The following is a 20,976-nucleotide window of genomic DNA, read 5'->3' on the forward strand; positions in this document are numbered from 1 at the left end:
GCCTGGCGGCCGGCTGTTGCAGTGTTGCCCTCTCAGGCAACACTGAGTGACTGACTGAGCCTCACCGTCTTATATAAAGTTCAGACGGAACTTTGCACGTGTCATAGTGGAGCCCTCAGGATTCCAGAGCCAGCTTTCTGACATCATAATGGGGCCTCAGAGATAAAAGCCTGGGCCCAGGCAGTGTTGGTCAGTGCTGCTCAGCAGGCAGCACTGGACTGGACTGGATTACAGCTGATACAAGGTGTGAAGGAACAAGGGGTGGCTGTGGGCATGCACTTGCTGCCGCTGCCAGTGTTTATCTGCATGGCAGCAGGGCATTTGGGCGTTGCCAGGAAGGCGTTTTTATGTAGATTCCTCCTCTTTCAGCACTGCATTGTGGTGCAAGCAAAAGAAGCAAATCCTGTCTGGCTTCCTCTCCGGCCTTTATTCACCTCCCGTGTAGCTGTGAGTGTGTGAGCCTGCAGGGCCCCATGGAATTGCCTAGAAGTAGGCTGAATCGCTGCAAGGGCTGAACAGCAGTATCGGGCAGGCTCGGGCAACGCGCGGCCCGTTCGGGTTATCGCTTCTCGGCCTTTTGGCTAAGATCAAGTGTAGTATCTGTTCTTATCAGTTTAATATCTGATACGTCCCCTATCTGGGGACCATATATTAAATGGATTTTTAGAACAGGGAGATGGAAATAGAGCTTGCTCTGTCCACTCCACGCATTGACCTGGTATTGCAGTATTTCCAGGACCGGTGCACCCTTTCCTTATGTGTTGACTAAAAGCAGATTCCAAAAGTGTTTTTTGTCTTTGCTATTGTTTCTGTCTTTCTGAAGGGATCTCCCCTTTTAATCCCATTATTTCAACACCTGTTGGACAATGCATGAGTGATAATGAGCTCATTGATTAAATGCAATTAATGAATAGATTGCCACCTCTTGTTGTGTGTCGTCTGTGTTTCTGTGTTTCCGGCATTTCACATTGGAACACCTCATTCACCTTCCTTGTCTTCTCTCCGCCCTCCCTTTTAGGTAAGTTAAAGAGCTGCACCTGAGCCAGCCACTGATTGATTGATTGATTGATTGATTGATTGATTGATTGATTGATTGATTGATGCAGCACAACAGTCAAATAGTGGAGTGGAGTAGGGGAACAGCAAACAGCCAATAAAGCAGCCCGCCCGCTCGCCTGCCCGCCACAATGGACCTACCTGTGTACACTAGATGGATGTGATGGAATGTACTGTCGTCCCTACATTTCAAGAAGAAGTAAGAATTGCAGTTGCAACAAAGCCTTGCTTGCCTACAAAGAGAGCAGCAATTTGGATTTGTTACTATGTTACCTAGAAGAATAACAAACTGTGCAAGGATGGAGGTTGTAGGAGCAAGGAGAAGTTGTCTGTAAAGTTGGTGGATGCCTATTTTCCATTTTGCAGTCCCTTGTCTCCCTCTTGTGGCCTCCTGGAGGCAACTAGCTGTGCAAAAAAAAGACAGCCTGGCGGCCGGCTGTTGCAGTGTTGCCCTCTCAGGCAACACTGAGTGACTGACTGAGCCTCACCGTCTTATATAAAGTTCAGACGGAACTTTGCACGTGTCATAGTGGAGCCCTCAGGATTCCAGAGCCAGCTTTCTGACATCATAATGGGGCCTCAGAGATAAAAGCCTGGGCCCAGGCAGTGTTGGTCAGTGCTGCTCAGCAGGCAGCACTGGACTGGACTGGATTACAGCTGATACAAGGTGTGAAGGAACAAGGGGTGGCTGTGGGCATGCACTTGCTGCCGCTGCCAGTGTTTATCTGCATGGCAGCAGGGCATTTGGGCGTTGCCAGGAAGGCGTTTTTATGTAGATTCCTCCTCTTTCAGCACTGCATTGTGGTGCAAGCAAAAGAAGCAAATCCTGTCTGGCTTCCTCTCCGGCCTTTATTCACCTCCCGTGTAGCTGTGAGTGTGTGAGCCTGCAGGGCCCCATGGAATTGCCTAGAAGTAGGCTGAATCGCTGCAAGGGCTGAACAGCAGTATCGGGCAGGCTCGGGCAACGCGCGGCCCGTTCGGGTTATCGCTTCTCGGCCTTTTGGCTAAGATCAAGTGTAGTATCTGTTCTTATCAGTTTAATATCTGATACGTCCCCTATCTGGGGACCATATATTAAATGGATTTTTAGAACAGGGAGATGGAAATAGAGCTTGCTCTGTCCACTCCACGCATTGACCTGGTATTGCAGTATTTCCAGGACCGGTGCACCCTTTCCTTATGTGTTGACTAAAAGCAGATTCCAAAAGTGTTTTTTGTCTTTGCTATTGTTTCTGTCTTTCTGAAGGGATCTCCCCTTTTAATCCCATTATTTCAACACCTGTTGGACAATGCATGAGTGATAATGAGCTCATTGATTAAATGCAATTAATGAATAGATTGCCACCTCTTGTTGTGTGTCGTCTGTGTTTCTGTGTTTCCGGCATTTCACATTGGAACACCTCATTCACCTTCCTTGTCTTCTCTCCGCCCTCCCTTTTAGGTAAGTTAAAGAGCTGCACCTGAGCCAGCCACTGATTGATTGATTGATTGATTGATTGATTGATTGATTGATTGATTGATTGATTGATTGATTGATTGATTGATTGATGCAGCACAACAGTCAAATAGTGGAGTGGAGTAGGGGAACAGCAAACAGCCAATAAAGCAGCCCGCCCGCTCGCCTGCCCGCCACAATGGACCTACCTGTGTACACTAGATGGATGTGATGGAATGTACTGTCGTCCCTACATTTCAAGAAGAAGTAAGAATTGCAGTTGCAACAAAGCCTTGCTTGCCTACAAAGAGAGCAGCAATTTGGATTTGTTACTATGTTACCTAGAAGAATAACAAACTGTGCAAGGATGGAGGTTGTAGGAGCAAGGAGAAGTTGTCTGTAAAGTTGGTGGATGCCTATTTTCCATTTTGCAGTCCCTTGTCTCCCTCTTGTGGCCTCCTGGAGGCAACTAGCTGTGCAAAAAAAAGACAGCCTGGCGGCCGGCTGTTGCAGTGTTGCCCTCTCAGGCAACACTGAGTGACTGACTGAGCCTCACCGTCTTATATAAAGTTCAGACGGAACTTTGCACGTGTCATAGTGGAGCCCTCAGGATTCCAGAGCCAGCTTTCTGACATCATAATGGGGCCTCAGAGATAAAAGCCTGGGCCCAGGCAGTGTTGGTCAGTGCTGCTCAGCAGGCAGCACTGGACTGGACTGGATTACAGCTGATACAAGGTGTGAAGGAACAAGGGGTGGCTGTGGGCATGCACTTGCTGCCGCTGCCAGTGTTTATCTGCATGGCAGCAGGGCATTTGGGCGTTGCCAGGAAGGCGTTTTTATGTAGATTCCTCCTCTTTCAGCACTGCATTGTGGTGCAAGCAAAAGAAGCAAATCCTGTCTGGCTTCCTCTCCGGCCTTTATTCACCTCCCGTGTAGCTGTGAGTGTGTGAGCCTGCAGGGCCCCATGGAATTGCCTAGAAGTAGGCTGAATCGCTGCAAGGGCTGAACAGCAGTATCGGGCAGGCTCGGGCAACGCGCGGCCCGTTCGGGTTATCGCTTCTCGGCCTTTTGGCTAAGATCAAGTGTAGTATCTGTTCTTATCAGTTTAATATCTGATACGTCCCCTATCTGGGGACCATATATTAAATGGATTTTTAGAACAGGGAGATGGAAATAGAGCTTGCTCTGTCCACTCCACGCATTGACCTGGTATTGCAGTATTTCCAGGACCGGTGCACCCTTTCCTTATGTGTTGACTAAAAGCAGATTCCAAAAGTGTTTTTTGTCTTTGCTATTGTTTCTGTCTTTCTGAAGGGATCTCCCCTTTTAATCCCATTATTTCAACACCTGTTGGACAATGCATGAGTGATAATGAGCTCATTGATTAAATGCAATTAATGAATAGATTGCCACCTCTTGTTGTGTGTCGTCTGTGTTTCTGTGTTTCCGGCATTTCACATTGGAACACCTCATTCACCTTCCTTGTCTTCTCTCCGCCCTCCCTTTTAGGTAAGTTAAAGAGCTGCACCTGAGCCAGCCACTTGATTGATTGATTGATTGATTGATTGATTGATTGATTGATTGATTGATTGATTGATTGATTGATTGATGCAGCACAACAGTCAAATAGTGGAGTGGAGTAGGGGAACAGCAAACAGCCAATAAAGCAGCCCGCCCGCTCGCCTGCCCGCCACAATGGACCTACCTGTGTACACTAGATGGATGTGATGGAATGTACTGTCGTCCCTACATTTCAAGAAGAAGTAAGAATTGCAGTTGCAACAAAGCCTTGCTTGCCTACAAAGAGAGCAGCAATTTGGATTTGTTACTATGTTACCTAGAAGAATAACAAACTGTGCAAGGATGGAGGTTGTAGGAGCAAGGAGAAGTTGTCTGTAAAGTTGGTGGATGCCTATTTTCCATTTTGCAGTCCCTTGTCTCCCTCTTGTGGCCTCCTGGAGGCAACTAGCTGTGCAAAAAAAAGACAGCCTGGCGGCTGGCTGTTGCAGTGTTGCCCTCTCAGGCAACACTGAGTGACTGACTGAGCCTCACCGTCTTATATAAAGTTCAGACGGAACTTTGCACGTGTCATAGTGGAGCCCTCAGGATTCCAGAGCCAGCTTTCTGACATCATAATGGGGCCTCAGAGATAAAAGCCTGGGCCCAGGCAGTGTTGGTCAGTGCTGCTCAGCAGGCAGCACTGGACTGGACTGGATTACAGCTGATACAAGGTGTGAAGGAACAAGGGGTGGCTGTGGGCATGCACTTGCTGCCGCTGCCAGTGTTTATCTGCATGGCAGCAGGGCATTTGGGCGTTGCCAGGAAGGCGTTTTTATGTAGATTCCTCCTCTTTCAGCACTGCATTGTGGTGCAAGCAAAAGAAGCAAATCCTGTCTGGCTTCCTCTCCGGCCTTTATTCACCTCCCGTGTAGCTGTGAGTGTGTGAGCCTGCAGGGCCCCATGGAATTGCCTAGAAGTAGGCTGAATCGCTGCAAGGGCTGAACAGCAGTATCGGGCAGGCTCGGGCAACGCGCGGCCCGTTCGGGTTATCGCTTCTCGGCCTTTTGGCTAAGATCAAGTGTAGTATCTGTTCTTATCAGTTTAATATCTGATACGTCCCCTATCTGGGGACCATATATTAAATGGATTTTTAGAACAGGGAGATGGAAATAGAGCTTGCTCTGTCCACTCCACGCATTGACCTGGTATTGCAGTATTTCCAGGACCGGTGCACCCTTTCCTTATGTGTTGACTAAAAGCAGATTCCAAAAGTGTTTTTTGTCTTTGCTATTGTTTCTGTCTTTCTGAAGGGATCTCCCCTTTTAATCCCATTATTTCAACACCTGTTGGACAATGCATGAGTGATAATGAGCTCATTGATTAAATGCAATTAATGAATAGATTGCCACCTCTTGTTGTGTGTCGTCTGTGTTTCTGTGTTTCCGGCATTTCACATTGGAACACCTCATTCACCTTCCTTGTCTTCTCTCCGCCCTCCCTTTTAGGTAAGTTAAAGAGCTGCACCTGAGCCAGCCACTGATTGATTGATTGATTGATTGATTGATTGATTGATTGATTGATTGATTGATTGATTGATTGATTGATGCAGCACAACAGTCAAATAGTGGAGTGGAGTAGGGGAACAGCAAACAGCCAATAAAGCAGCCCGCCCGCTCGCCTGCCCGCCACAATGGACCTACCTGTGTACACTAGATGGATGTGATGGAATGTACTGTCGTCCCTACATTTCAAGAAGAAGTAAGAATTGCAGTTGCAACAAAGCCTTGCTTGCCTACAAAGAGAGCAGCAATTTGGATTTGTTACTATGTTACCTAGAAGAATAACAAACTGTGCAAGGATGGAGGTTGTAGGAGCAAGGAGAAGTTGTCTGTAAAGTTGGTGGATGCCTATTTTCCATTTTGCAGTCCCTTGTCTCCCTCTTGTGGCCTCCTGGAGGCAACTAGCTGTGCAAAAAAAAGACAGCCTGGCGGCCGGCTGTTGCAGTGTTGCCCTCTCAGGCAACACTGAGTGACTGACTGAGCCTCACCGTCTTATATAAAGTTCAGACGGAACTTTGCACGTGTCATAGTGGAGCCCTCAGGATTCCAGAGCCAGCTTTCTGACATCATAATGGGGCCTCAGAGATAAAAGCCTGGGCCCAGGCAGTGTTGGTCAGTGCTGCTCAGCAGGCAGCACTGGACTGGACTGGATTACAGCTGATACAAGGTGTGAAGGAACAAGGGGTGGCTGTGGGCATGCACTTGCTGCCGCTGCCAGTGTTTATCTGCATGGCAGCAGGGCATTTGGGCGTTGCCAGGAAGGCGTTTTTATGTAGATTCCTCCTCTTTCAGCACTGCATTGTGGTGCAAGCAAAAGAAGCAAATCCTGTCTGGCTTCCTCTCCGGCCTTTATTCACCTCCCGTGTAGCTGTGAGTGTGTGAGCCTGCAGGGCCCCATGGAATTGCCTAGAAGTAGGCTGAATCGCTGCAAGGGCTGAACAGCAGTATCGGGCAGGCTCGGGCAACGCGCGGCCCGTTCGGGTTATCGCTTCTCGGCCTTTTGGCTAAGATCAAGTGTAGTATCTGTTCTTATCAGTTTAATATCTGATACGTCCCCTATCTGGGGACCATATATTAAATGGATTTTTAGAACAGGGAGATGGAAATAGAGCTTGCTCTGTCCACTCCACGCATTGACCTGGTATTGCAGTATTTCCAGGACCGGTGCACCCTTTCCTTATGTGTTGACTAAAAGCAGATTCCAAAAGTGTTTTTTGTCTTTGCTATTGTTTCTGTCTTTCTGAAGGGATCTCCCCTTTTAATCCCATTATTTCAACACCTGTTGGACAATGCATGAGTGATAATGAGCTCATTGATTAAATGCAATTAATGAATAGATTGCCACCTCTTGTTGTGTGTCGTCTGTGTTTCTGTGTTTCCGGCATTTCACATTGGAACACCTCATTCACCTTCCTTGTCTTCTCTCCGCCCTCCCTTTTAGGTAAGTTAAAGAGCTGCACCTGAGCCAGCCACTGATTGATTGATTGATTGATTGATTGATTGATTGATTGATTGATTGATGCAGCACAACAGTCAAATAGTGGAGTGGAGTAGGGGAACAGCAAACAGCCAATAAAGCAGCCCGCCCGCTCGCCTGCCCGCCACAATGGACCTACCTGTGTACACTAGATGGATGTGATGGAATGTACTGTCGTCCCTACATTTCAAGAAGAAGTAAGAATTGCAGTTGCAACAAAGCCTTGCTTGCCTACAAAGAGAGCAGCAATTTGGATTTGTTACTATGTTACCTAGAAGAATAACAAACTGTGCAAGGATGGAGGTTGTAGGAGCAAGGAGAAGTTGTCTGTAAAGTTGGTGGATGCCTATTTTCCATTTTGCAGTCCCTTGTCTCCCTCTTGTGGCCTCCTGGAGGCAACTAGCTGTGCAAAAAAAAGACAGCCTGGCGGCCGGCTGTTGCATTGTTGCCCTCTCAGGCAACACTGAGTGACTGACTGAGCCTCACCGTCTTATATAAAGTTCAGACGGAACTTTGCACGTGTCATAGTGGAGCCCTCAGGATTCCAGAGCCAGCTTTCTGACATCATAATGGGGCCTCAGAGATAAAAGCCTGGGCCCAGGCAGTGTTGGTCAGTGCTGCTCAGCAGGCAGCACTGGACTGGACTGGATTACAGCTGATACAAGGTGTGAAGGAACAAGGGGTGGCTGTGGGCATGCACTTGCTGCCGCTGCCAGTGTTTATCTGCATGGCAGCAGGGCATTTGGGCGTTGCCAGGAAGGCGTTTTTATGTAGATTCCTCCTCTTTCAGCACTGCATTGTGGTGCAAGCAAAAGAAGCAAATCCTGTCTGGCTTCCTCTCCGGCCTTTATTCACCTCCCGTGTAGCTGTGAGTGTGTGAGCCTGCAGGGCCCCATGGAATTGCCTAGAAGTAGGCTGAATCGCTGCAAGGGCTGAACAGCAGTATCGGGCAGGCTCGGGCAACGCGCGGCCCGTTCGGGTTATCGCTTCTCGGCCTTTTGGCTAAGATCAAGTGTAGTATCTGTTCTTATCAGTTTAATATCTGATACGTCCCCTATCTGGGGACCATATATTAAATGGATTTTTAGAACAGGGAGATGGAAATAGAGCTTGCTCTGTCCACTCCACGCATTGACCTGGTATTGCAGTATTTCCAGGACCGGTGCACCCTTTCCTTATGTGTTGACTAAAAGCAGATTCCAAAAGTGTTTTTTGTCTTTGCTATTGTTTCTGTCTTTCTGAAGGGATCTCCCCTTTTAATCCCATTATTTCAACACCTGTTGGACAATGCATGAGTGATAATGAGCTCATTGATTAAATGCAATTAATGAATAGATTGCCACCTCTTGTTGTGTGTCGTCTGTGTTTCTGTGTTTCCGGCATTTCACATTGGAACACCTCATTCACCTTCCTTGTCTTCTCTCCGCCCTCCCTTTTAGGTAAGTTAAAGAGCTGCACCTGAGCCAGCCACTGATTGATTGATTGATTGATTGATTGATTGATTGATTGATTGATTGATTGATGCAGCACAACAGTCAAATAGTGGAGTGGAGTAGGGGAACAGCAAACAGCCAATAAAGCAGCCCGCCCGCTCGCCTGCCCGCCACAATGGACCTACCTGTGTACACTAGATGGATATGATGGAATGTACTGTCGTCCCTACATTTCAAGAAGAAGTAAGAATTGCAGTTGCAACAAAGCCTTGCTTGCCTACAAAGAGAGCAGCAATTTGGATTTGTTACTATGTTACCTAGAAGAATAACAAACTGTGCAAGGATGGAGGTTGTAGGAGCAAGGAGAAGTTGTCTGTAAAGTTGGTGGATGCCTATTTTCCATTTTGCAGTCCCTTGTCTCCCTCTTGTGGCCTCCTGGAGGCAACTAGCTGTGCAAAAAAAAGACAGCCTGGCGGCCGGCTGTTGCAGTGTTGCCCTCTCAGGCAACACTGAGTGACTGACTGAGCCTCACCGTCTTATATAAAGTTCAGACGGAACTTTGCACGTGTCATAGTGGAGCCCTCAGGATTCCAGAGCCAGCTTTCTGACATCATAATGGGGCCTCAGAGATAAAAGCCTGGGCCCAGGCAGTGTTGGTCAGTGCTGCTCAGCAGGCAGCACTGGACTGGACTGGATTACAGCTGATACAAGGTGTGAAGGAACAAGGGGTGGCTGTGGGCATGCACTTGCTGCCGCTGCCAGTGTTTATCTGCATGGCAGCAGGGCATTTGGGCGTTGCCAGGAAGGCGTTTTTATGTAGATTCCTCCTCTTTCAGCACTGCATTGTGGTGCAAGCAAAAGAAGCAAATCCTGTCTGGCTTCCTCTCCGGCCTTTATTCACCTCCCGTGTAGCTGTGAGTGTGTGAGCCTGCAGGGCCCCATGGAATTGCCTAGAAGTAGGCTGAATCGCTGCAAGGGCTGAACAGCAGTATCGGGCAGGCTCGGGCAACGCGCGGCCCGTTCGGGTTATCGCTTCTCGGCCTTTTGGCTAAGATCAAGTGTAGTATCTGTTCTTATCAGTTTAATATCTGATACGTCCCCTATCTGGGGACCATATATTAAATGGATTTTTAGAACAGGGAGATGGAAATAGAGCTTGCTCTGTCCACTCCACGCATTGACCTGGTATTGCAGTATTTCCAGGACCGGTGCACCCTTTCCTTATGTGTTGACTAAAAGCAGATTCGAAAAGTGTTTTTTGTCTTTGCTATTGTTTCTGTCTTTCTGAAGGGATCTCCCCTTTTAATCCCATTATTTCAACACCTGTTGGACAATGCATGAGTGATAATGAGCTCATTGATTAAATGCAATTAATGAATAGATTGCCACCTCTTGTTGTGTGTCGTCTGTGTTTCTGTGTTTCCGGCATTTCACATTGGAACACCTCATTCACCTTCCTTGTCTTCTCTCCGCCCTCCCTTTTAGGTAAGTTAAAGAGCTGCACCTGAGCCAGCCACTGATTGATTGATTGATTGATTGATTGATTGATTGATTGATTGATTGATTGATTGATTGATTGATGCAGCACAACAGTCAAATAGTGGAGTGGAGTAGGGGAACAGCAAACAGCCAATAAAGCAGCCCGCCCGCTCGCCTGCCCGCCACAATGGACCTACCTGTGTACACTAGATGGATGTGATGGAATGTACTGTCGTCCCTACATTTCAAGAAGAAGTAAGAATTGCAGTTGCAACAAAGCCTTGCTTGCCTACAAAGAGAGCAGCAATTTGGATTTGTTACTATGTTACCTAGAAGAATAACAAACTGTGCAAGGATGGAGGTTGTAGGAGCAAGGAGAAGTTGTCTGTAAAGTTGGTGGATGCCTATTTTCCATTTTGCAGTCCCTTGTCTCCCTCTTGTGGCCTCCTGGAGGCAACTAGCTGTGCAAAAAAAAGACAGCCTGGCGGCCGGCTGTTGCAGTGTTGCCCTCTCAGGCAACACTGAGTGACTGACTGAGCCTCACCGTCTTATATAAAGTTCAGACGGAACTTTGCACGTGTCATAGTGGAGCCCTCAGGATTCCAGAGCCAGCTTTCTGACATCATAATGGGGCCTCAGAGATAAAAGCCTGGGCCCAGGCAGTGTTGGTCAGTGCTGCTCAGCAGGCAGCACTGGACTGGACTGGATTACAGCTGATACAAGGTGTGAAGGAACAAGGGGTGGCTGTGGGCATGCACTTGCTGCCGCTGCCAGTGTTTATCTGCATGGCAGCAGGGCATTTGGGCGTTGCCAGGAAGGCGTTTTTATGTAGATTCCTCCTCTTTCAGCACTGCATTGTGGTGCAAGCAAAAGAAGCAAATCCTGTCTGGCTTCCTCTCCGGCCTTTATTCACCTCCCGTGTAGCTGTGAGTGTGTGAGCCTGCAGGGCCCCATGGAATTGCCTAGAAGTAGGCTGAATCGCTGCAAGGGCTGAACAGCAGTATCGGGCAGGCTCGGGCAACGCGCGGCCCGTTCGGGTTATCGCTTCTCGGCCTTTTGGCTAAGATCAAGTGTAGTATCTGTTCTTATCAGTTTAATATCTGATACGTCCCCTATCTGGGGACCATATATTAAATGGATTTTTAGAACAGGGAGATGGAAATAGAGCTTGCTCTGTCCACTCCACGCATTGACCTGGTATTGCAGTATTTCCAGGACCGGTGCACCCTTTCCTTATGTGTTGACTAAAAGCAGATTCCAAAAGTGTTTTTTGTCTTTGCTATTGTTTCTGTCTTTCTGAAGGGATCTCCCCTTTTAATCCCATTATTTCAACACCTGTTGGACAATGCATGAGTGATAATGAGCTCATTGATTAAATGCAATTAATGAATAGATTGCCACCTCTTGTTGTGTGTCGTCTGTGTTTCTGTGTTTCCGGCATTTCACATTGGAACACCTCATTCACCTTCCTTGTCTTCTCTCCGCCCTCCCTTTTAGGTAAGTTAGCACCTGAGCCAGCCACTGATTGATTGATTGATTGATTGATTGATTGATTGATTGATTGATTGATTGATTGATTGATGCAGCACAACAGTCAAATAGTGGAGTGGAGTAGGGGAACAGCAAACAGCCAATAAAGCAGCCCGCCCGCTCGCCTGCCCGCCACAATGGACCTACCTGTGTACACTAGATGGATGTGATGGAATGTACTGTCGTCCCTACATTTCAAGAAGAAGTAAGAATTGCAGTTGCAACAAAGCCTTGCTTGCCTACAAAGAGAGCAGCAATTTGGATTTGTTACTATGTTACCTAGAAGAATAACAAACTGTGCAAGGATGGAGGTTGTAGGAGCAAGGAGAAGTTGTCTGTAAAGTTGGTGGATGCCTATTTTCCATTTTGCAGTCCCTTGTCCCCCTCTTGTGGCCTCCTGGAGGCAACTAGCTGTGCAAAAAAAAGACAGCCTGGCGGCCGGCTGTTGCAGTGTTGCCCTCTCAGGCAACACTGAGTGACTGACTGAGCCTCACCGTCTTATATAAAGTTCAGACGGAACTTTGCACGTGTCATAGTGGAGCCCTCAGGATTCCAGAGCCAGCTTTCTGACATCATAATGGGGCCTCAGAGATAAAAGCCTGGGCCCAGGCAGTGTTGGTCAGTGCTGCTCAGCAGGCAGCACTGGACTGGACTGGATTACAGCTGATACAAGGTGTGAAGGAACAAGGGGTGGCTGTGGGCATGCACTTGCTGCCGCTGCCAGTGTTTATCTGCATGGCAGCAGGGCATTTGGGCGTTGCCAGGAAGGCGTTTTTATGTAGATTCCTCCTCTTTCAGCACTGCATTGTGGTGCAAGCAAAAGAAGCAAATCCTGTCTGGCTTCCTCTCCGGCCTTTATTCACCTCCCGTGTAGCTGTGAGTGTGTGAGCCTGCAGGGCCCCATGGAATTGCCTAGAAGTAGGCTGAATCGCTGCAAGGGCTGAACAGCAGTATCGGGCAGGCTCGGGCAACGCGCGGCCCGTTCGGGTTATCGCTTCTCGGCCTTTTGGCTAAGATCAAGTGTAGTATCTGTTCTTATCAGTTTAATATCTGATACGTCCCCTATCTGGGGACCATATATTAAATGGATTTTTAGAACAGGGAGATGGAAATAGAGCTTGCTCTGTCCACTCCACGCATTGACCTGGTATTGCAGTATTTCCAGGACCGGTGCACCCTTTCCTTATGTGTTGACTAAAAGCAGATTCCAAAAGTGTTTTTTGTCTTTGCTATTGTTTCTGTCTTTCTGAAGGGATCTCCCCTTTTAATCCCATTATTTCAACACCTGTTGGACAATGCATGAGTGATAATGAGCTCATTGATTAAATGCAATTAATGAATAGATTGCCACCTCTTGTTGTGTGTCGTCTGTGTTTCTGTGTTTCCGGCATTTCACATTGGAACACCTCATTCACCTTCCTTGTCTTCTCTCCGCCCTCCCTTTTAGGTAAGTTAAAGAGCTGCACCTGAGCCAGCCACTGATTGATTGATTGATTGATTGATTGATTGATTGATTGATTGATTGATTGATTGATTGATTGATGCAGCACAACAGTCAAATAGTGGAGTGGAGTAGGGGAACAGCAAACAGCCAATAAAGCAGCCCGCCCGCTCGCCTGCCCGCCACAATGGACCTACCTGTGTACACTAGATGGATGTGATGGAATGTACTGTCGTCCCTACATTTCAAGAAGAAGTAAGAATTGCAGTTGCAACAAAGCCTTGCTTGCCTACAAAGAGAGCAGCAATTTGGATTTGTTACTATGTTACCTAGAAGAATAACAAACTGTGCAAGGATGGAGGTTGTAGGAGCAAGGAGAAGTTGTCTGTAAAGTTGGTGGATGCCTATTTTCCATTTTGCAGTCCCTTGTCTCCCTCTTGTGGCCTCCTGGAGGCAACTAGCTGTGCAAAAAAAAGACAGCCTGGCGGCCGGCTGTTGCAGTGTTGCCCTCTCAGGCAACACTGAGTGACTGACTGAGCCTCACCGTCTTATATAAAGTTCAGACGGAACTTTGCACGTGTCATAGTGGAGCCCTCAGGATTCCAGAGCCAGCTTTCTGACATCATAATGGGGCCTCAGAGATAAAAGCCTGGGCCCAGGCAGTGTTGGTCAGTGCTGCTCAGCAGGCAGCACTGGACTGGACTGGATTACAGCTGATACAAGGTGTGAAGGAACAAGGGGTGGCTGTGGGCATGCACTTGCTGCCGCTGCCAGTGTTTATCTGCATGGCAGCAGGGCATTTGGGCGTTGCCAGGAAGGCGTTTTTATGTAGATTCCTCCTCTTTCAGCACTGCATTGTGGTGCAAGCAAAAGAAGCAAATCCTGTCTGGCTTCCTCTCCGGCCTTTATTCACCTCCCGTGTAGCTGTGAGTGTGTGAGCCTGCAGGGCCCCATGGAATTGCCTAGAAGTAGGCTGAATCGCTGCAAGGGCTGAACAGCAGTATCGGGCAGGCTCGGGCAACGCGCGGCCCGTTCGGGTTATCGCTTCTCGGCCTTTTGGCTAAGATCAAGTGTAGTATCTGTTCTTATCAGTTTAATATCTGATACGTCCCCTATCTGGGGACCATATATTAAATGGATTTTTAGAACAGGGAGATGGAAATAGAGCTTGCTCTGTCCACTCCACGCATTGACCTGGTATTGCAGTATTTCCAGGACCGGTGCACCCTTTCCTTATGTGTTGACTAAAAGCAGATTCCAAAAGTGTTTTTTGTCTTTGCTATTGTTTCTGTCTTTCTGAAGGGATCTCCCCTTTTAATCCCATTATTTCAACACCTGTTGGACAATGCATGAGTGATAATGAGCTCATTGATTAAATGCAATTAATGAATAGATTGCCACCTCTTGTTGTGTGTCGTCTGTGTTTCTGTGTTTCCGGCATTTCACATTGGAACACCTCATTCACCTTCCTTGTCTTCTCTCCGCCCTCCCTTTTAGGTAAGTTAAAGAGCTGCACCTGAGCCAGCCACTGATTGATTGATTGATTGATTGATTGATTGATTGATTGATTGATGCAGCACAACAGTCAAATAGTGGAGTGGAGTAGGGGAACAGCAAACAGCCAATAAAGCAGCCCGCCCGCTCGCCTGCCCGCCACAATGGACCTACCTGTGTACACTAGATGGATGTGATGGAATGTACTGTCGTCCCTACATTTCAAGAAGAAGTAAGAATTGCAGTTGCAACAAAGCCTTGCTTGCCTACAAAGAGAGCAGCAATTTGGATTTGTTACTATGTTACCTAGAAGAATAACAAACTGTGCAAGGATGGAGGTTGTAGGAGCAAGGAGAAGTTGTCTGTAAAGTTGGTGGATGCCTATTTTCCATTTTGCAGTCCCTTGTCTCCCTCTTGTGGCCTCCTGGAGGCAACTAGCTGTGCAAAAAAAAGACAGCCTGGCGGCCGGCTGTTGCAGTGTTGCCCTCTCAGGCAACACTGAGTGACTGACTGAGCCTCACCGTCTTATATAAAGTTCAGACGGAACTTTGCACGTGTCATAGTGGAGCCCTCAGGATTCCAGAGCCAGCTTTCTGACATCATAATGGGGCCTCAGAGATAAAAGCCTGGGCCCAGGCAGTGTTGGTCAGTGCTGCTCAGCAGGCAGCACTGGACTGGACTGGATTACAGCTGATACAAGGTGTGAAGGAACAAGGGGTGGCTGTGGGCATGCACTTGCTGCCGCTGCCAGTGTTTATCTGCATGGCAGCAGGGCATTTGGGCGTTGCCAGGAAGGCGTTTTTATGTAGATTCCTCCTCTTTCAGCACTGCATTGTGGTGCAAGCAAAAGAAGCAAATCCTGTCTGGCTTCCTCTCCGGCCTTTATTCACCTCCCGTGTAGCTGTGAGTGTGTGAGCCTGCAGGGCCCCATGGAATTGCCTAGAAGTAGGCTGAATCGCTGCAAGGGCTGAACAGCAGTATCGGGCAGGCTCGGGCAACGCGCGGCCCGTTCGGGTTATCGCTTCTCGGCCTTTTGGCTAAGATCAAGTGTAGTATCTGTTCTTATCAGTTTAATATCTGATACGTCCCCTATCTGGGGACCATATATTAAATGGATTTTTAGAACAGGGAGATGGAAATAGAGCTTGCTCTGTCCACTCCACGCATTGACCTGGTATTGCAGTATTTCCAGGACCGGTGCACCCTTTCCTTATGTGTTGACTAAAAGCAGATTCCAAAAGTGTTTTTTGTCTTTGCTATTGTTTCTGTCTTTCTGAAGGGATCTCCCCTTTTAATCCCATTATTTCAACACCTGTTGGACAATGCATGAGTGATAATGAGCTCATTGATTAAATGCAATTAATGAATAGATTGCCACCTCTTGTTGTGTGTCGTCTGTGTTTCTGTGTTTCCGGCATTTCACATTGGAACACCTCATTCACCTTCCTTGTCTTCTCTCCGCCCTCCCTTTTAGGTAAGTTAAAGAGCTGCACCTGAGCCAGCCACTGATTGATTGATTGATTGATTGATTGATTGATTGATTGATTGATTGATTGATGCAGCACAACAGTCAAATAGTGGAGTGGAGTAGGGGAACAGCAAACAGCCAATAAAGCAGCCCGCCCGCTCGCCTGCCCGCCACAATGGACCTACCTGTGTACACTAGATGGATGTGATGGAATGTACTGTCGTCCCTACATTTCAAGAAGAAGTAAGAATTGCAGTTGCAACAAAGCCTTGCTTGCCTACAAAGAGAGCAGCAATTTGGATTTGTTACTATGTTACCTAGAAGAATAACAAACTGTGCAAGGATGGAGGTTGTAGGAGCAAGGAGAAGTTGTCTGTAAAGTTGGTGGATGCCTATTTTCCATTTTGCAGTCCCTTGTCTCCCTCTTGTGGCCTCCTGGAGGCAACTAGCTGTGCAAAAAAAAGACAGCCTGGCGGCCGGCTGTTGCAGTGTTGCCCTCTCAGGCAACACTGAGTGACTGACTGAGCCTCACCGTCTTATATAAAGTTCAGACGGAACTTTGCACGTGTCATAGTGGAGCCCTCAGGATTCCAGAGCCAGCTTTCTGACATCATAATGGGGCCTCAGAGATAAAAGCCTGGGCCCAGGCAGTGTTGGTCAGTGCTGCTCAGCAGGCAGCACTGGACTGGACTGGATTACAGCTGATACAAGGTGTGAAGGAACAAGGGGTGGCTGTGGGCATGCACTTGCTGCCGCTGCCAGTGTTTATCTGCATGGCAGCAGGGCATTTGGGCGTTGCCAGGAAGGCGTTTTTATGTAGATTCCTCCTCTTTCAGCACTGCATTGTGGTGCAAGCAAAAGAAGCAAATCCTGTCTGGCTTCCTCTCCGGCCTTTATTCACCTCCCGTGTAGCTGTGAGTGTGTGAGCCTGCAGGGCCCCATGGAATTGCCTAGAAGTAGGCTGAATCGCTGCAAGGGCTGAACAGCAGTATCGGGCAGGCTCGGGCAACGCGCGGCCCGTTCGGGTTATCGCTTCTCGGCCTTTTGGCTAAGATCAAGTGTAGTATCTGTTCTTATCAGTTTAATATCTGATACGTCCCCTATCTGGGGACCATATATTAAATGGATTTTTAGAACAGGGAGATGGAAATAGAGCTTGCTCTGTCCACTCCACGCATTGACCTGGTATTGCAGTATTTCCAGGACCGGTGCACCCTTTCCTTATGTGTTGACTAAAAGCAGATTCCAAAAGTGTTTTTTGTCTTTGCTATTGTTTCTGTCTTTCTGAAGGGATCTCCCCTTTTAATCCCATTATTTCAACACCTGTTGGACAATGCATGAGTGATAATGAGCTCATTGATTAAATGCAATTAATGAATAGATTGCCACCTCTTGTTGTGTGTCGTCTGTGTTTCTGTGTTTCCGGCATTTCACATTGGAACACCTCATTCACCTTCCTTGTCTTCTCTCCGCCCTCCCTTTTAGGTAAGTTAAAGAGCTGCACCTGAGCCAGCCACTGATTGATTGATTGATTGATTGATTGATTGATTGATTGATTGATTGATTGATGCAGCACAACAGTCAAATAGTGGAGTGGAGTAGGGGAACAGCAAACAGCCAATAAAGCAGCCCGCCCGCTCGCCTGCCCGCCACAATGGACCTACCTGTGTACACTAGATGGATGTGATGGAATGTACTGTCGTCCCTACATTTCAAGAAGAAGTAAGAATTGCAGTTGCAACAAAGCCTTGCTTGCCTACAAAGAGAGCAGCAATTTGGATTTGTTACTATGTTACCTAGAAGAATAACAAACTGTGCAAGGATGGAGGTTGTAGGAGCAAGGAGAAGTTGTCTGTAAAGTTGGTGGATGCCTATTTTCCATTTTGCAGTCCCTTGTCTCCCTCTTGTGGCCTCCTGGAGGCAACTAGCTGTGCAAAAAAAAGACAGCCTGGCGGCCGGCTGTTGCAGTGTTGCCCTCTCAGGCAACACTGAGTGACTGACTGAGCCTCACCGTCTTATATAAAGTTCAGACGGAACTTTGCACGTGTCATAGTGGAGCCCTCAGGATTCCAGAGCCAGCTTTCTGACATCATAATGGGGCCTCAGAGATAAAAGCCTGGGCCCAGGCAGTGTTGGTCAGTGCTGCTCAGCAGGCAGCACTGGACTGGACTGGATTACAGCTGATACAAGGTGTGAAGGAACAAGGGGTGGCTGTGGGCATGCACTTGCTGCCGCTGCCAGTGTTTATCTGCATGGCAGCAGGGCATTTGGGCGTTGCCAGGAAGGCGTTTTTATGTAGATTCCTCCTCTTTCAGCACTGCATTGTGGTGCAAGCAAAAGAAGCAAATCCTGTCTGGCTTCCTCTCCGGCCTTTATTCACCTCCCGTGTAGCTGTGAGTGTGTGAGCCTGCAGGGCCCCATGGAATTGCCTAGAAGTAGGCTGAATCGCTGCAAGGGCTGAACAGCAGTATCGGGCAGGCTCGGGCAACGCGCGGCCCGTTCGGGTTATCGCTTCTCGGCCTTTTGGCTAAGATCAAGTGTAGTATCTGTTCTTATCAGTTTAATATCTGATACGTCCCCTATCTGGGGACCATATATTAAATGGATTTTTAGAACAGGGAGATGGAAATAGAGCTTGCTCTGTCCACTCCACGCATTGACCTGGTATTGCAGTATTTCCAGGACCGGTGCACCCTTTCCTTATGTGTTGACTAAAAGCAGATTCCAAAAGTGTTTTTTGTCTTTGCTATTGTTTCTGTCTTTCTGAAGGGATCTCCCCTTTTAATCCCATTATTTCAACACCTGTTGGACAATGCATGAGTGATAATGAGCTCATTGATTAAATGCAATTAATGAATAGATTGCCACCTCTTGTTGTGTGTCGTCTGTGTTTCTGTGTTTCCGGCATTTCACATTGGAACACCTCATTCACCTTCCTTGTCTTCTCTCCGCCCTCCCTTTTAGGTAAGTTAAAGAGCTGCACCTGAGCCAGCCACTGATTGATTGATTGATTGATTGATTGATTGATTGATTGATTGATTGATTGATTGATTGATTGATTGATTGATTGATGCAGCACAACAGTCAAATAGTGGAGTGGAGTAGGGGAACAGCAAACAGCCAATAAAGCAGCCCGCCCGCTCGCCTGCCCGCCACAATGGACCTACCTGTGTACACTAGATGGATGTGATGGAATGTACTGTCGTCCCTACATTTCAAGAAGAAGTAAGAATTGCAGTTGCAACAAAGCCTTGCTTGCCTACAAAGAGAGCAGCAATTTGGATTTGTTACTATGTTACCTAGAAGAATAACAAACTGTGCAAGGATGGAGGTTGTAGGAGCAAGGAGAAGTTGTCTGTAAAGTTGGTGGATGCCTATTTTCCATTTTGCAGTCCCTTGTCTCCCTCTTGTGGCCTCCTGGAGGCAACTAGCTGTGCAAAAAAAAGACAGCCTGGCGGCCGGCTGTTGCAGTGTTGCCCTCTCAGGCAACACTGAGTGACTGACTGAGCCTCACCGTCTTATATAAAGTTCAGACGGAACTTTGCACGTGTCATAGTGGAGCCCTCAGGATTCCAGAGCCAGCTTTCTGACATCATAATGGGGCCTCAGAGATAAAAGCCTGGGCCCAGGCAGTGTTGGTCAGTGCTGCTCAGCAGGCAGCACTGGACTGGACTGGATTACAGCTGATACAAGGTGTGAAGGAACAAGGGGTGGCTGTGGGCATGCACTTGCTGCCGCTGCCAGTGTTTATCTGCATGGCAGCAGGGCATTTGGGCGTTGCCAGGAAGGCGTTTTTATGTAGATTCCTCCTCTTTCAGCACTGCATTGTGGTGCAAGCAAAAGAAGCAAATCCTGTCTGGCTTCCTCTCCGGCCTTTATTCACCTCCCGTGTAGCTGTGAGTGTGTGAGCCTGCAGGGCCCCATGGAATTGCCTAGAAGTAGGCTGAATCGCTGCAAGGGCTGAACAGCAGTATCGGGCAGGCTCGGGCAACGCGCGGCCCGTTCGGGTTATCGCTTCTCGGCCTTTTGGCTAAGATCAAGTGTAGTATCTGTTCTTATCAGTTTAATATCTGATACGTCCCCTATCTGGGGACCATATATTAAATGGATTTTTAGAACAGGGAGATGGAAATAGAGCTTGCTCTGTCCACTCCACGCATTGACCTGGTATTGCAGTATTTCCAGGACCGGTGCACCCTTTCCTTATGTGTTGACTAAAAGCAGATTCCAAAAGTGTTTTTTGTCTTTGCTATTGTTTCTGTCTTTCTGAAGGGATCTCCCCTTTTAATCCCATTATTTCAACACCTGTTGGACAATGCATGAGTGATAATGAGCTCATTGATTAAATGCAATTAATGAATAGATTGCCACCTCTTGTTGTGTGTCGTCTGTGTTTCTGTGTTTCCGGCATTTCACATTGGAACACCTCATTCACCTTCCTTGTCTTCTCTCCGCCCTCCCTTTTAGGTAAGTTAAAGAGCTGCACCTGAGCCAGCCACTGATTGATTGATTGATTGATTGATTGATTGATTGATTGATTGATTGATGCAGCACAACAGTCAAATAGTGGAGTGGAGTAGGGGAACAGCAAACAGCCAATAAAGCAGCCCGCCCGCTCGCCTGCCCGCCACAATGGACCTACCTGTGTACACTAGATGGATGTGATGGAATGTACTGTCGTCCCTACATTTCAAGAAGAAGTAAGAATTGCAGTTGCAACAAAGCCTTGCTTGCCTACAAAGAGAGCAGCAATTTGGATTTGTTACTATGTTACCTAGAAGAATAACAAACTGTGCAAGGATGGAGGTTGTAGGAGCAAGGAGAAGTTGTCTGTAAAGTTGGTGGATGCCTATTTTCCATTTTGCAGTCCCTTGTCTCCCTCTTGTGGCCTCCTGGAGGCAACTAGCTGTGCAAAAAAAAGACAGCCTGGCGGCCGGCTGTTGCAGTGTTGCCCTCTCAGGCAACACTGAGTGACTGACTGAGCCTCACCGTCTTATATAAAGTTCAGACGGAACTTTGCACGTGTCATAGTGGAGCCCTCAGGATTCCAGAGCCAGCTTTCTGACATCATAATGGGGCCTCAGAGATAAAAGCCTGGGCCCAG

General features: G+C 47.7%; 14 non-coding genes across 14 annotated transcripts; all 14 read left to right on the forward strand.

Annotated features, from left to right (window-relative positions):
- The first annotated feature begins 561 nt into the window (after positions 1-561).
- On the forward strand, positions 562-752 carry LOC142685049 (U2 spliceosomal RNA). Its single transcript, XR_012854614.1, has one exon. It is a non-coding gene; the product is annotated as a U2 spliceosomal RNA (small nuclear RNA).
- A 1,288-nt stretch (positions 753-2,040) lies between these two features.
- Positions 2,041-2,231, forward strand: LOC142685050 (U2 spliceosomal RNA). The gene has a single exon (XR_012854615.1). It is a non-coding gene; the product is annotated as a U2 spliceosomal RNA (small nuclear RNA).
- A 1,312-nt stretch (positions 2,232-3,543) lies between these two features.
- Positions 3,544-3,734, forward strand: LOC142685053 (U2 spliceosomal RNA). The gene has a single exon (XR_012854617.1). It is a non-coding gene; the product is annotated as a U2 spliceosomal RNA (small nuclear RNA).
- A 1,305-nt stretch (positions 3,735-5,039) lies between these two features.
- LOC142685054 (U2 spliceosomal RNA) lies at positions 5,040-5,230 on the forward strand. Its single transcript, XR_012854618.1, has one exon. It is a non-coding gene; the product is annotated as a U2 spliceosomal RNA (small nuclear RNA).
- A 1,304-nt stretch (positions 5,231-6,534) lies between these two features.
- On the forward strand, positions 6,535-6,725 carry LOC142685055 (U2 spliceosomal RNA). Its single transcript, XR_012854619.1, has one exon. It is a non-coding gene; the product is annotated as a U2 spliceosomal RNA (small nuclear RNA).
- A 1,284-nt stretch (positions 6,726-8,009) lies between these two features.
- Positions 8,010-8,200, forward strand: LOC142685056 (U2 spliceosomal RNA). The gene has a single exon (XR_012854620.1). It is a non-coding gene; the product is annotated as a U2 spliceosomal RNA (small nuclear RNA).
- A 1,288-nt stretch (positions 8,201-9,488) lies between these two features.
- On the forward strand, positions 9,489-9,679 carry LOC142685057 (U2 spliceosomal RNA). Its single transcript, XR_012854621.1, has one exon. It is a non-coding gene; the product is annotated as a U2 spliceosomal RNA (small nuclear RNA).
- A 1,300-nt stretch (positions 9,680-10,979) lies between these two features.
- On the forward strand, positions 10,980-11,170 carry LOC142685058 (U2 spliceosomal RNA). Its single transcript, XR_012854622.1, has one exon. It is a non-coding gene; the product is annotated as a U2 spliceosomal RNA (small nuclear RNA).
- Positions 11,171-12,459: 1,289 nt separating this feature from the next.
- On the forward strand, positions 12,460-12,650 carry LOC142685059 (U2 spliceosomal RNA). Its single transcript, XR_012854623.1, has one exon. It is a non-coding gene; the product is annotated as a U2 spliceosomal RNA (small nuclear RNA).
- Positions 12,651-13,950: 1,300 nt separating this feature from the next.
- On the forward strand, positions 13,951-14,141 carry LOC142685060 (U2 spliceosomal RNA). The gene has a single exon (XR_012854624.1). It is a non-coding gene; the product is annotated as a U2 spliceosomal RNA (small nuclear RNA).
- A 1,280-nt stretch (positions 14,142-15,421) lies between these two features.
- On the forward strand, positions 15,422-15,612 carry LOC142685061 (U2 spliceosomal RNA). The gene has a single exon (XR_012854625.1). It is a non-coding gene; the product is annotated as a U2 spliceosomal RNA (small nuclear RNA).
- A 1,288-nt stretch (positions 15,613-16,900) lies between these two features.
- On the forward strand, positions 16,901-17,091 carry LOC142685062 (U2 spliceosomal RNA). The gene has a single exon (XR_012854626.1). It is a non-coding gene; the product is annotated as a U2 spliceosomal RNA (small nuclear RNA).
- Positions 17,092-18,379: 1,288 nt separating this feature from the next.
- LOC142685065 (U2 spliceosomal RNA) lies at positions 18,380-18,570 on the forward strand. The gene has a single exon (XR_012854628.1). It is a non-coding gene; the product is annotated as a U2 spliceosomal RNA (small nuclear RNA).
- Positions 18,571-19,882: 1,312 nt separating this feature from the next.
- Positions 19,883-20,073, forward strand: LOC142685066 (U2 spliceosomal RNA). The gene has a single exon (XR_012854629.1). It is a non-coding gene; the product is annotated as a U2 spliceosomal RNA (small nuclear RNA).
- Positions 20,074-20,976: the final 903 nt, after the last annotated feature.

The sequence above is a fragment of the Rhinoderma darwinii genome (assembly GCF_050947455.1).
Source record: "Rhinoderma darwinii isolate aRhiDar2 chromosome 5 unlocalized genomic scaffold, aRhiDar2.hap1 SUPER_5_unloc_11, whole genome shotgun sequence".
Lineage (NCBI taxonomy): Eukaryota > Metazoa > Chordata > Amphibia > Anura > Rhinodermatidae > Rhinoderma > Rhinoderma darwinii.